The 13675-nt window shown below is 41.2% G+C and overlaps 1 protein-coding gene across 4 annotated transcripts in view; it reads left to right on the forward strand.

Moving 5' to 3' along the window:
- The first annotated feature begins 2283 nt into the window (after positions 1-2283).
- Positions 2284-13675, forward strand: part of BICRA (BRD4 interacting chromatin remodeling complex associated protein) — a 126958-nt gene continuing 115566 nt past the window's right edge. For 3 of the 4 annotated variants that reach the window (XM_054010212.1, XM_054010214.1, XM_054010215.1), the window contains exons 1-3: positions 2284-2346; positions 3634-3668; positions 5525-5654. The gene's annotated coding sequence lies outside the window, so the exon portion shown is untranslated. Of the gene's footprint in view, positions 2347-3521; positions 3669-5524; positions 5655-13675 lie in introns of those variants that run through there. The other variant, XM_054010213.1, reaches the window with a different exon arrangement.

The raw sequence follows: 13675 nt of genomic DNA on the forward strand, positions 1-13675 counted from the left end.
GGGGCTCCTGGCTGGGGCAGGGGGTTGGGGTGTGGGAGGGAGTATGGTCTCTGGGCTGGGGGTGCTGGCCAGAACTGAGGGGTTCGTGGTGCGGGAGGGGGCTCCGCGCTGGGGCAAGGGGTTGGGGCACGGGAGGGAGGTTGGGATGCGGGCTTCGGGCAGTGCTTATCTCAGGTGGCTCCCGGGAAGTGGCTGGCATGTCTCTCCAGCTCCTAGGCACAGGAGTCCAGCCAGTGGAAGCTGCGGACCTAGCATTTGGGGCGCCATTACTGCTCTTGCACCTAAGAGCCAGAGGGACATGCAGGCTGCTTCCGGGAGCCGCGCAGAGTCAGCCGCTGCGGCCCACCGGACATTCCAGTTGAAAACCGGATGCCTGGCAACCCTAGCTCCATGTGGCTCGAAAGCCTGTCTCTCTCACCAACAGAAGTTGATCCAATAAAAGATATTACCTCACCCACCTTGTCTCTCTTTTTTAAAGCACTTTGAGATTTAATGATGAAAAGCATTAGGTATTATTTTCACTGAAAGGTGCTGCAGAATTACAAAATATTATTTTAACTTGTCTCCTTCTCTAGTTTTGAACAGTGGATTTGTTGGCCAAATTCTCTGCTGGGGTGAGTGCGTGACAGTCTTGAAGTCAGTGGAGCTGCTCTGGTTATTCAGAATGGCAGGACCTAGCTGTGGGGAAACCTTCTGTCACTCTAGTAAGTTTTTTGTTTTGTTTTGGGGTTTTTGTGTTTGTTTTTTAAGTGTATTGAAAAGAGAAGGGGAAATGACTGTAAAGTTAGGGAAATGTAATACAATTTAAAAATCTGTCTTTCTTTCAAAAAATCAGTATCACCTTCTTCTTCACATTTGGAAATGTGCCCTGTGCATGAAGAGCTTGGTTGATGGTAACATCCTTTTAAGAAGGAAGTTGGTTTGAGCCATCTTGCCCCATGCCTAAGCCTAATTAGCAATTATTGTGGCTTCTTGCCAGGATTTCTGGACAAGATAGACTTAATTATACCTATTAAACTTTTCAGGTTGGGGTGGAAAAGCTCAAGGGAAAAATATTGTTCATGTGTGAATAAGGATTCATTTAATTACTTAAAAAGAAGAACAGGAGTACTTGTGGCACCTTAGAGACTAACAAATTTAGTCTCTAAGGTGCCACAAGTACTCCTGTTCTTCTTTTTGTGGATACAGACTAACACGGCTGTTACTCTGAAACTTTTAATTACTTAAAATTTACTCTATAACAGTTCTGATTATGCAGAATGGAATGTAGGTATGAAGAGGGAACAACAACATCCTTCATCTTCATTTCCTTTCACACACATTTTATTCAAAGGTTTCAGAGTAGCAGCCGTGTTAGTCTGTATCCGCAAAAAGAAGAACAGGAGTACTTGTGGCACCTTAGAGACTCTCAGAGTTGGTAAGACAACTCCCACCTGTTTATGCTCTCTGTATGTGTGTATATATATCTCCTCAATATATGTTCCATTCTATATGCATCCGAAGAAGTGGGCTGTAGTCCACGAAAGCTTATGCTCTAATAAAGTTGTTAGTCTCTAAGGTGCCACAAGTACTCCTGATCTTCTTTTTTCTTAGAGACTAACAACTTTATTAGAGCATAAGCTTTCGTGGACTACAGCCCACTTCTTCAGTTGCAAATAAATTTGTTAGTCTCTAAGGTGCCACAAGTACTCCTGTTCTTCATTTTATTCAAACTATTTTGTGTTCAAAAGTCCTGTACAAATTTGACAACAGAAGCTATATTATGGCCCTGTGTGCTTCATTAAAAGTTACATTCCTGATTAGGTTAACTTTCAGCAGTTTGGCAGGCTGATCGCAAGGCCATTTACAGCCAGGAAATAGAGATGATGCTGAGACTGCAGGCGGCTACTTCGCTGCAAACCCCCTTCTCTCTCCTCCCTCTGTTAAACTGTCACTGCACTCAGTTTGCACTGCACTTTTATACTGTAATGCACCAAAATAAACCCTTCCATAGTCCCACCCAGGTATAAACAGAATGTATATCTAATTCAAATTCAGCCAATCAAAGGGTATAAACAAAGCAGAAAGCCCTGCCTCTTGATTATTAATTACTCACACTGGTCAATCACATTTAACCTGTCTAATCAGGATTCAGGGTGATGCATGTAGCCCTTCCCATTCCTTTCTGAGCTGCTCCACTTTTGACCAATCAGGAAAGGTCTTTCTCTCTCTGGCAGAACCAGTTTTTAATTGGTATGCTGAGGACCCTTGCTTGAGCTGTACTTTGTGCTGCCTGAACACAGAGCCAGTTTGAGATTGTGCTTGAATTTACAGTAATACTGGTAGCATTCAGTCTATAAACTCCAAGTATGTAGATTGCTTAAATGTGTGTGCTCTCAATGTATGTAGCTATGCCTAAGATCAGTCATAAGATTTTGCTGGCTAGTTTGTCTTTCATGGCCAGTTATAAAAAAAACCAAAATATTGGGGAACATGTAATATAATGAAACGAAAGACATTTTATTTTTTATCTCCGCATTAATTAAGGACCTGATCCTGCAAACATTTACTACCTAGTACAGTGCTTACTCTTAGTGGGAAGTCTTTGCAGAATTTGGCCCTAAAACTGTAAGTAATTGAGCCAGTTTTGTTGTTGTTGTTGTTAAATATAACTTTTTGTTTTATATCAAACTCGGTATGTTCACTTGGTATTAAAATGTTAGAGGACATATTTAAAAAAAAAATCCTTCCTTTCCCTAGTGAAACTATGCTTGTAATTTCTTTTCACAGTAATTGACTCCCCTCAGGAAGACTGGTGATATTACAGTGCTTCCTCAGTTAAACTTTTTAGCCAGTGAGACCATTACTAGAAGGGGATGGGGAAGGATTATTTTCAGTACCTAATTTTCCCATTAGCCTGCTGAATGTAACTGGTCCTTTCTCAATATGTGAGAACCTAAGAGTATGTTGTTAGTTTTCCCCTAATTTCTCAAAATACTAAAAATCATGTTTTCAATAATTTTGATTATGAAGTACAATTATAACAAAAATTGTCATTTAAAACAACAGACTTCTGTGGCAACTACAAATGGCTATGAGAAGTAGTTTTATATAAGCTTTTTTTGAAATCAACTGCTATGAACTGCTGGGCAATCTAAGATCACAGTAGCTAGTGCTGCTTGCCTCCAAGGAAACCTTTCTCTATAGTTAGAAAGAAGTACATCCATCCCTTTGTAACCACCTGTGAAGTAACAAAGGCCGTAATCTCACAAACAATTATGCACATGCTTAATATTAAACACAAGTTAAGGAAATGAATGTTTCCAGAGCTGGATCTGATGTGATATACCAGGAAGACACAGTATGAATATAATTAATAATTGGTAATTAGTACATACCATGGGTAAAATCCTGGCCCCATTGAAACTTCTACTGACTTCAGTGGGGCCATGATTTCACTCCTGATCTCTTCTAAATCAAGATTTTGTTCAGTGGGAATTAGCTGATGAAATTTAACTTATAAAAGTATGATTAATAATTACCCAAGTCCAGAAAACCTATTTTAGGGGAGGAAAGCAGCAGCTATTAAATATTAATGGTGTAAATAAATTAAACTTGTATTTACTTGCATGATATTTTTCTTTGCTTTCACAGAGCAGTGGTGTGTTTGTGTTTTCTGTTGTGAACAGGTTAGTTTTAATAAGTTTATTGTTTTTATGATTAGTAATAGCATTACTACTTTGCACTTGTTCATGTACATCGTGCATCCATTAAAATGATTAAATACATTTTTATTGGTTTATTTATCTGAGTCGCTTTATTGCTGCTACAGAAAGCTGAAGTGATTATGATTTAGAGACTGAATTACATCAAAAGTTTCTATAGCTACTAACCATTCCAGTTTTCATTGAAGTCATATTTTCCTCTTAAGTTGAGTGAGATGAATCCAACTGCATTGATGTAGTTGGCTGAAAACATTGGTGCTTAATAAATAACTGTAGCAGCAACATTTTAAACTCAGTAATAATATTGATTTTACGGTCCCTTACAAACTATGCAAACTACAGATATGTTTTAAAAATTAAAATAATGTTTAGCATGTATATTTTTTATAAAGCATTATACAAACCTTAATAAGGCCTTGCTTCTGTAAACACTTACATAAATGTTAAAGTTTAAGCACGTGTGTAGTCCTGTTGACTTCAGTGGGACTATTCAGATACTTGAAGTTAAGAATTTGTATAAGTTTTTCCAGGATCAGGCCTTAAACCCTGATTCTGCAGTGAGCTCTACATGGATGCATTCCAGGATTGGGGCCTAAGAGCTAATTAAACAATAAAAACAAGACAATAATAACTAGCAAGTTGAAAACCCTCGAACAGGGATTGAACCTGCTACTATTGAAGTCAGTGAAAAATGCCTATTGATGTTAATGGGATCAGGATCAAGCCTTTGAAATACATCTATCTTTCCACACACTCCCATTCAAATGATGAATGACCCCGTAACCTAGAGAGAGAGAGTAAACTTGCTAAATTTTATTTGAGGCTCAAATTCGAGAGGTGCTGGTCCCTCCCTAGTCCCACTGTGGATGGAATCCTTTAGGCCTTGTCTATTTTAAGGAAGATTTTGAAACATGGTGGGAGCCCTAGTGTAGAGATTCTGCCATCAGTGATGATAATTTTCAGAACCATGTTGAATAGACTTGTTTCCAGAAAAGTTGGATGACAGTGGGCCCCAATCCTGCAATGAGTTGTGCCCTGGATTGGGGGCTGTATCATTTGGTCCTGTGGGAAGCAAGTCTGTTCCACACTGTTGAAATTGTGGAAGTAACCAGCAGGCTTGTCTACCTTGAGTTGCTAACATGAGTGTTTGCAATGATTAAAAAAAAAAAATTTTTTGTGTTGACTATAGATGGGGCCTGAGAGAGAGAGACTTTCATTTTGAGCTGGTTTCAAATACCGTTTTAAAATGATCTGTTTGATGAAGGGATTTTGAAGTGTGTTTCATTGAGATCTTCAATGGGGCAGCATGGTATAAGACACTTTATTATAGGTGTCATTGAAAACATCTTTACATAAATAAATGTTTTAATCTCTAGTTAGACTGCAACAATTTGGAGCAGTGAACTTGGCTTTTTAAAAAAAATCTAAAAAATTGGTTTTTAAGTGCTCTTGAAATAAACACTCATATGTATCCAGATGCTGCAAAATGTTTCCTCATCTGAGGGAGATGCATTATAAACTGCCTTAAAATTATATTTGAAAAATGAACGAGATTTGGCACGTCTGCCTCTTTAAATCTTACTCATTCCAGCTTGACAGCCCTATGGTGTTTCTCTGCCGTTCTCACTTGTGTGTGTGGCTATTTTGAAAGAGGGGGGTGGGGCATCACAAATGTAAATCCTTTGAAAGGGGTGGGGGCAACTTATACCTGATTTTCTTTTTTTTTTTTAGTAGAGGTAAGTGAAGTTTAAAAATAAAATGAAATAGAATTACAGTCGTCATTCTCTCTCCCTTCCTCCCTCCCGTGCTTTGCATTTTAGGAAGCTCTGTTGAAATGTAATCAGGCAGTGAGCTGAACCTCTATGTGTCTGTGCCTGCCGGGGTCCTGCCTCCGGAGCCCGTGCGGGGATGTCTCGGAGACCCCGCGCTGACTGCTGCTCAAACATCACGGTGAGTTTGTTACAATGTAGCAATTTCTCTTTAAATCTCTTAACTCTCTCTACCTGCAACTCAGGGCTGTGACAGGGCGAAAAAAACTGGGGAGGAGGGGGGGAAAGGGAGCCTTGCACCCCTCCTAGGGTAGCATCCCTGTTCCCTTTCCATTGCTCCCCCAATCCAGTTCCCCCCCAAACAGCCTCCTGTTACTGCGTCTGCAGGTCACGTCTACAGAATACAATGTAGCTTTATAAAACGATACATAATGTTCTATCGTTCCCTGCACAGACACAGCAGTGGAAAGAGGGGTGCTGGGTGCCCCTTTCTCAGATCCCCACAACCTTCTGGAATCACCCTTCTCCCCCTCCCCCAGTAAAGGGGTGGGGGCTTTGGGGAGGAAGAAAATGAGCTGTTAGTTTGCAGTGTTGGATGGTTATGACTTGGTTTTGATTTCTCGGTGAGGTTGTAAAGCCATCGTCTGTCTCTGTTACCCCACCCCCACTCCTCCCAAGTAAAAACCAAGAAGGATACCCACAGATGGGTCGGGTCTTATGCTCGATTTTAAAATAAATGTTTTAATGGAGAGGTGAAGCAAAACAGATTTGCAATGTCAAAATAAAAAAGCCTGATCTTTATGGTTGCTGCTTTGCAAAGTATTACAAACGGTACATTGGTATTTGACATGGTATGGTAAAATCAAGCCTGGAGCTCCACTGAGGAGAGAAGACCTGCCAGTTAAGGGTTATCCTTCACTTGCTCCTCCCTTATGAAATTTCAGACTTGTGATTTTGGGATTGTTTTGTAAACCAGTGTGTGTCTGCTCAGCACTGATTTATTTTAAAAAAAAAATGCAGCGCAACATGGTTACGGTGTCTGGTAAAGAAAACTAAATGAACATTATTAATCTTTTTTGCAAATGGGTGTCTCACTACTTTTTTGTGGTCCTGAAGTTTGGCTGCATACATTTTAAAAATACATTTGGTAAATAAACCTGCAATTGATTATATTCACGCTCTCCACGTTTTCCATTTGTGTGCCTATTATGGCTTGACTTAAATTTTAGGTGGCAAAAAATATTTTTGGGAGAGTGTTGCCCCTATTTTGGGAGGTGGAGGGACATTTTATTATAACACACAGTATGTTCTGCTCATTTTTTTCCTGTGGTTTTGCATATCCTCCTTATTGTCAAATCTGGTAGATTTCTGCTAGAGTTTATCCAGATATCTGTATACTTAAAGTATTATTGGTAAACAACACACATGCTTCACTGAAAAGTAATTGAACTTTGGTGAGGTATATAAACTTATTTTAACCCAAAGTATAACTGATGTTTCCAAACCAGTTCAGATTGACTGGGACTGAGAGTGTTGTATTGATTGATTCTTTCTCTGTGATTGACTAAAAGGGTTCTGGTCAGACTCATGTTGTCTGTATTGCTCTGCTGTGGTATTTCTGTGAGTACAGGTGCTACTTATCAAAATTGACCGTTTACCACCAAGTACACAAGGAAAGGTGTTTGGAAATATCTTGATATGGGGCTGAGATGCACTGATCCTGTTGTGCTCACGTTAGGTTTTTAAATGGCATTTTAAAAATAAGATCACAGTATTGTGCTCCATCATCCACTGAAGTGTGTCTAGGGTTTTGTTGCTTTTCAACACTCACTAAAAATATTTTCAGTTTTGCAATCAATATTTTATTATTAAAATAATTGCACTAAACGTCCATGATCTTTCTAGAACAAGAAGTCAAAGTGACATGGGTGGCTTTATTTCATTTGTTATTTAGCCTCATTTATTGTTGAGCTTCAGAATAATAGACATGTGGATGTTTCCTTTTTAAGTGCTTGAGCAGCCAAGTATTTCGCTATAATGAATCTACTTGTGAATTTTTACAGATTACATCATTTAGTGTCAAAATCCTACAGTCGTCTCTGCATTCTGTTCTTTTTGTGTTCTTGCTAAGCAGAGCATTCAGTTATAACTGTAAGACTAATGCAACTTTTAAAATTGATGAAACGCAGCAGCTTTGAATTTTTCTTTCTTCCTTAAAGAGTTCTGATTCCAAAAATGAAGAGTGTAATTGATTGTTCAGGGCTGCTATTTTCATGGCTGTAGATTAGGCACATGTGGCATTTGCATGAATGCTCCTTAGTAGCGCCAAAGTTCCTGTCTTTTGCCAAATATTATTTGCGTCTTTGCCATTTGGTGCAGATCCACTGTACTGTGCCAAGTGGGAGCTGAAAGTTCATAATTTTTTTTTTTTTTTTGTTCTGTTCCAGGAGTAAATGTATTTCTCATACTACAGCTAAGAATGGTTTGGGAGACTCAAAGTTAATTGAAAACATTAAAATATGGTGTGCTTCTATTTTATTTGGAACAGAATTACCATAGCATCCCTTTTCTTAAAACCAAACACTGCTCTCTGTTTCAGAGCCTTAATATGTGAACTATAAAACAATACACTTTTTTAGGTTCCCCTACCCCACTCCCCTGTTGTAGTTTCACCCTGAGTATGGAGGCTAAAAGCAAAAAAAGCCTTTACAGATATTATTTACAAAGCATAAAGGAAATATTTAGTGCCTAGAGAAGGTAGCCTTGGTACATCCCTCAAAGTTCATAACCCCACCTCTGTTTTATACATGTGCCAAGGTTTAGGAACTACGGACAGACCAAGTAATTTGAAAGTGCACACTGACTTCTCTACTTTTAATAACCTGCTTGCTTTTGACCCAGAATTTTCATTCCTTGATTTTTGTAAAAAGTCATCCAAGGTCTCCATTGTGTGCAGAAAAAGCAGGAAAATCATTTATACAGCATCCAAAGTGCATCCTAGGTGCTTTACAGACAAATACAATAAATACAACTCCCTGCCCTAAAGAGCTTACTATCTAACCCCCCCAGTCCTGTGGTGTGATGTGGCTGGAAAGACCCCTGTGCTCTTACAGAGACTCAGCAGGTTCACTAGGATTCTGCATGGGTGTGGGAATCTGTTTTCACTGTTCACTTCCCATCAAGTTCCAGCATTGGGGCCTAAGGCCTTGATCGTGGAAACATTTAGGCATGACTTCACTCATGTTTATCACCATTAATTCAGTGTGACTACTCACTGAGTAAAGTTATACACGTGCTTAAGTGTTTACAGGATCAAGTCATAGTTATAGACATAACTCCACAAGTGGAAGTGATAAATAATATGAGGGAAATAGGATGAAGGAAGGACAAGGATTATTGTTTGAACTTCTTGGTCACATACATTTTATATACTCATACAAAAATATACCTTTTTATATTCTGATAAACATCAATATTTTTAAACTGTAGTATATTCATTTTAATGTAATCTTGGAGAGTAAGTTAATGGCTAGGATGAAGCTTTTTGGCAAGGGAATTTACATGTGTAAAAGGAGACAGTTGCCTTTTTTTAAGACTGAGGGAAATTATAGATAATGCAGCATGCTGTTTAGATTTCACCCCTTACAATTTATTTTAAAATATATGAACATGTTACACCCCAAGTCTTTAAAGGATTGGTACTAAGTAAAGAATAGTTCTCAAGTCCAGTGGGAAAAAAATGTAGATGAGGATAGATTTGGAGCGGTTAGAAAAGATAAAGATACCACATTTAGTGTTAGTTTTCCCAACTCTGGCTTTTTCCTTTGTCATGCATTTTCCCTTACAGTGTATGTCCACGGACATGGTTTGTTTTTCAAACAGCTATATTCCTCCTTTATTTTCCCTGAATAAAACTACTGCTTCTACTTAGAACTATTTATAATTAGTCACTTGCCCTCAATTGATATGTTTGCATGTATGGTAAATCCAGTTAATATTAATCTGCATCCATTGGCTAGGGTTGTCAATTTTCTAATTGTGCAAAACTGAACACCCCTGTCCTGCCCCGAGCCTCCGCCCCTTCTCCGAGGCCCCGTCCCCACTCACTCCATCCCCCTTCTCCCCCCCCGCCCCCGTCGCTCACTCTCCCCCCATCCTTACTCACTTTCACCGGGCTGGGGCAGGGAGTTGGGGTGTGGGAGGGGAGTGAAGGCTGCAACTGGGAGTGCGGGTTCTGGGGTGGAGCCTGAGATGAGGGGCTTGGGGTGCAGGAGAGGACTGCTGGGGCAGGGGGTTGGGCTGCAGAGGGGGATTGGGCTCTGGTCTGGGGGTGCAGGCCCCTGGTGGGCCAGAAATGAGGGGTTCAGGGTGCAGGAGAAGGCTCTGGGGCAGGGGGTTGGGATGTGAGGGGTGAGGACTCCACCTGGGGGTGCAGACTCTGGGGTTGGGTTGGGGATGAGAGGTTTGGGATGCAGGACAGGGCTCCGGACTAAGGTCAAGGGATTCAGAGTATGGGAGGGGGTGTGGGCTCTGGGGTGGGGCCAGGGATGAGGAGTTTGGGGGCAGGAGGGGGCTCAGGGCTGGTGCAGAGTGTTGGGGGGGGGGCTCTGGGAGGGAGTTTGTGTGGAAGGGGACTCCGGGCTGGGAGAGGGGGTTGGGGTGCTGGAGGAGGTTTGGGGTGCAGGGTCCCAGCAGTGCTTACCATGGTTCCAGGAAACAGCCGTCAGGACACTGCAGCCACTAGGTGCAGGGCGGCCAGCCAATGGGTTCCCAGCCAATAGGAGCTGCGGAGCTGGCACTAGGGGCGGGGGGGGGGGGGCAGCATGCGGAGCCTCCCTGGCAGCCCATGTTCCTAGGGACCACAAGGACCTGGCAACTGCTTCCGGGAGCCCCGCGGAGCTAGGGCAGGCAGGGAGCCTGTGTTAGCCCCGGGCCTCTGCTGCGCCGCCGACTGGACTTTTAACGGCCAGCCGGCAGAGTCCTTTTTTGACCAGGCGTTCTGGTTGAAAACTGGGTGCCTGGCAACCCTACCATTGGCAGGAGACTAGACCCTTTAAACTAGGCTCAGCTTTCACTTGGGTTCTCTCAACCCTGCAAAAGGTTGACACCAAGTAGAGAAGTCCCTTCAGGAAAGAAGAGTATGCAGAATATATGTGTACAAATGTCACGCAAATACTGTAGAATCTCCTTATAGTGAATTTGAATCTAGTTACATTTTGTTGTGCGGTAGAGTGAAAAGCCTGAATTATTTCATATGTGCAAACTGCAGTGCCAGTTATAAACTACTTCATTGTTGTTGTGCTGTGAATTTTTACTAGTATTTCACTGTGCAGTTAATATTTTTCTATGTACTGGTCAGGCCATATGTGCATATTCCGCAATTCACAATACTTTGTTTAAAAGAAACCCATTGGGAACTGGTTGTGATGTAATGCCTCATCTGCACTAGACAATTCTACTGTGTGCTGTTAAAATGTTAATATTGGCCTGTGTGTGACTGGCACATTTCAGAGCCTGAACTATATGTCCCATTTCAATTGCATTTATCCCCTTGTCCACACATCTTTACAGTATAGTAAAACAGTGCAAGCACATGGCCTCCTGGAAACCTATCCCATCGTTCTTGACACAGCCATAATGAGTAGTAACTTGTGGGAATACAGAAAACAGACCAAAAGTTTCCAAATGAGTGACCAGCGTACTATGGGACAGTGGAGGACTAACTGTAGTGTGCTAGTGAGTTTACCGGCGCTCCTTGCCTTTGTTAGCACTGTAACATCACAAGTTAGTACAGGCTAAGGGTACGTCTATACTACTCTCCGGATCGGCGGGTAGTGTTCAATGTATCGGGGATTGATTTATCGCGTCTCGTCTGGACACGATAAATCGATCCGCGAATCGATGCCCGTACTCCACCTCGGCAGGAGGAGTAAGCGGATTCGACGGGAGCCGCGGCAGTCGACTCGCCGCCGTGAGGACGGCCAGGTAAGTTGAACTAAGATACTTTGACTTCAGCTCCGCAAATAGTGTAGCTGAATTTGTGTATCTTAGTTTGAACCCCCCACTAGTGTAGCCCAGGCCTAAGAACAGACACTATTTAGACTTGTAGAAGGGCTGACCTAAACAGTATAAATAAAATATGCCTTTAGAAAGTTTGTATGTATGCCAAACGTACATGGGCTAATCTTATGTAATATGCCAGAATTCTCCAGTGTAGACAAGGCCTTAATCTTCATGTTACGAGAACCACTCCCTTGCGTTGGCAACCATATTGGTAGTCTCAGTAGAGAACCTCAATTTTGATGTGGAGACTGGGCTATTTTCTTATCTCCTGATGTGTTCCTTCCAGGTGAGGGTCAAGCCAATTGGTGAGGCAGTGGAGAGGAAGTCTCTGAGGAAGGTTGAGGTAGGCTAGATAGGTTGAGGACTTCAGTCTTCAGTGTTGTCAAGCTACAATCCTTTGCAGTTCCAAATGCAGTTACACACCACTCACAAAAAGCACCGTTCCTAATATATTTTTGTTCACCACCACCAATGCTCTGTTACTTTATATACTCATAATTTCTGTATTATTTTTTTGTATTGAGGGATCCAGAGTGATTTACTGGCAGGCATTAGAATAATCAGGAAGGTAAACATGTTCTGTAACACAATCTAGAGGGGTAACTTCATAAATCACATTAGGGACTCTCTCTTTCCATGTTGAGTCTCGAGGGAAGGAGGAAATTGTGCCTTCATCTGTGTGCACGACTCCCATTAAAATAAATAGAAACCTTGCTAATATGCATTTTTGAAGGTAGCATTTGTCCCTCAAAGAACCACTGTTTCAGAGGCAGTTCTGGTGCTGAGGCAAACATACCAGCAGTGGTGCAATACTGGCTGTCATTCATTAGTAATTTTCAGTTATCCATAATCTCTACAGGGTTGTTTTGTCTTTTCCTTCCTTTCTTTGAGTAACACTTGATTTCACCTGCCTTAGCTGTTAACCATCAGGGGTATCAGTTCAGCCCCAGAGCAGTGTTGCCTTCTCATCATTTCTGGTTGGAAGCCATCCACTATTGCATTCTGGCTTTCTCAAAGCTGGGGACTCACACATCTATTCAGTGTCTTCTGTATGAAACATTCAAACAGGTTGATGGCACATCATAGACTTCTTTAAACATGACAACTCAGAATACACCTTCAGAGATTCCCTCCTGCCCCCAAAGGCTTTGGAACCTCAGATATAATTGTCATCCTTTCCATATCTGTCCCATAGCAAAGAAGTTTGCACAAGACTAACCTTTTCATGCAATAAACAGATATACAGTCAGCCTTCTCACACTCCCCCCAACTAGAATGAGGACAGCCTGTTTTTGTAAATCATCCTGGTCACCACTAAGATGCATAATCATATAATTTTCATCAAAAGTACAAATCAATCACAGATTTGTGATATTCAGTGTCCACTTTTATCCCTTTTAAAAAAAATAAAATAAAATGACTCAAGCCGCCTTTATCATCAATGGATTTTATGTGTTGTATAGAGATGTTGGAAGATGTTTGAGGTCTTGTCAACACTGGGGATTTGTCCTGATCTCATCCACTGGTGACCAACCACTGAGTAACTACACTGGTATAAATCCCTAGTGTAGACAGGAAAACCCCCTCCTTGATACTAGGGTATGTTTCACTGATGCAAATAGCAGACTTCCCTGTCTACACTAGGGGTTTGCACCATTGTAGCTATGCTGGTTGCTGTCCGCCAATGGCTGAAATCCCCAGTGGACTTCAAGGACTTTAACAAGGCTTAAAAATTTTACCTGACACCTGCTTACCTTAGGACTAATCTTATTAATCAAGATGAAAAATACCTGTGTTATCTCCTGCCCTCCCCAAAGTCACATTCCCCCTGCAGTATAAAGGACTAAAAAAGTTGTGTACTGTATTTAACTGTAACATATTGTTAATCAACCTTCTGTTTAACAAGTCTTTTCAAATATAACTTGCTACCGGAACTGATTGAATAGCAGAAAAAATGGAATATATTTGCTGAGTATTAATGTAGCATTATATTTGCCAAACAGGATTTTTCCAGCTATAGAGATGGTCTCAGAACCACAAAAACTCTAGTTTTGCCAATATTCATTTTAACCCAAACTAAAACAATCAAATAATATATTTACCACATCTCATTCGAACACTCCTACTTACTACATCTCT

This window comes from Malaclemys terrapin, chromosome 20, assembly GCF_027887155.1.
Source record: "Malaclemys terrapin pileata isolate rMalTer1 chromosome 20, rMalTer1.hap1, whole genome shotgun sequence".
Taxonomy (NCBI): domain Eukaryota; kingdom Metazoa; phylum Chordata; order Testudines; family Emydidae; genus Malaclemys; species Malaclemys terrapin.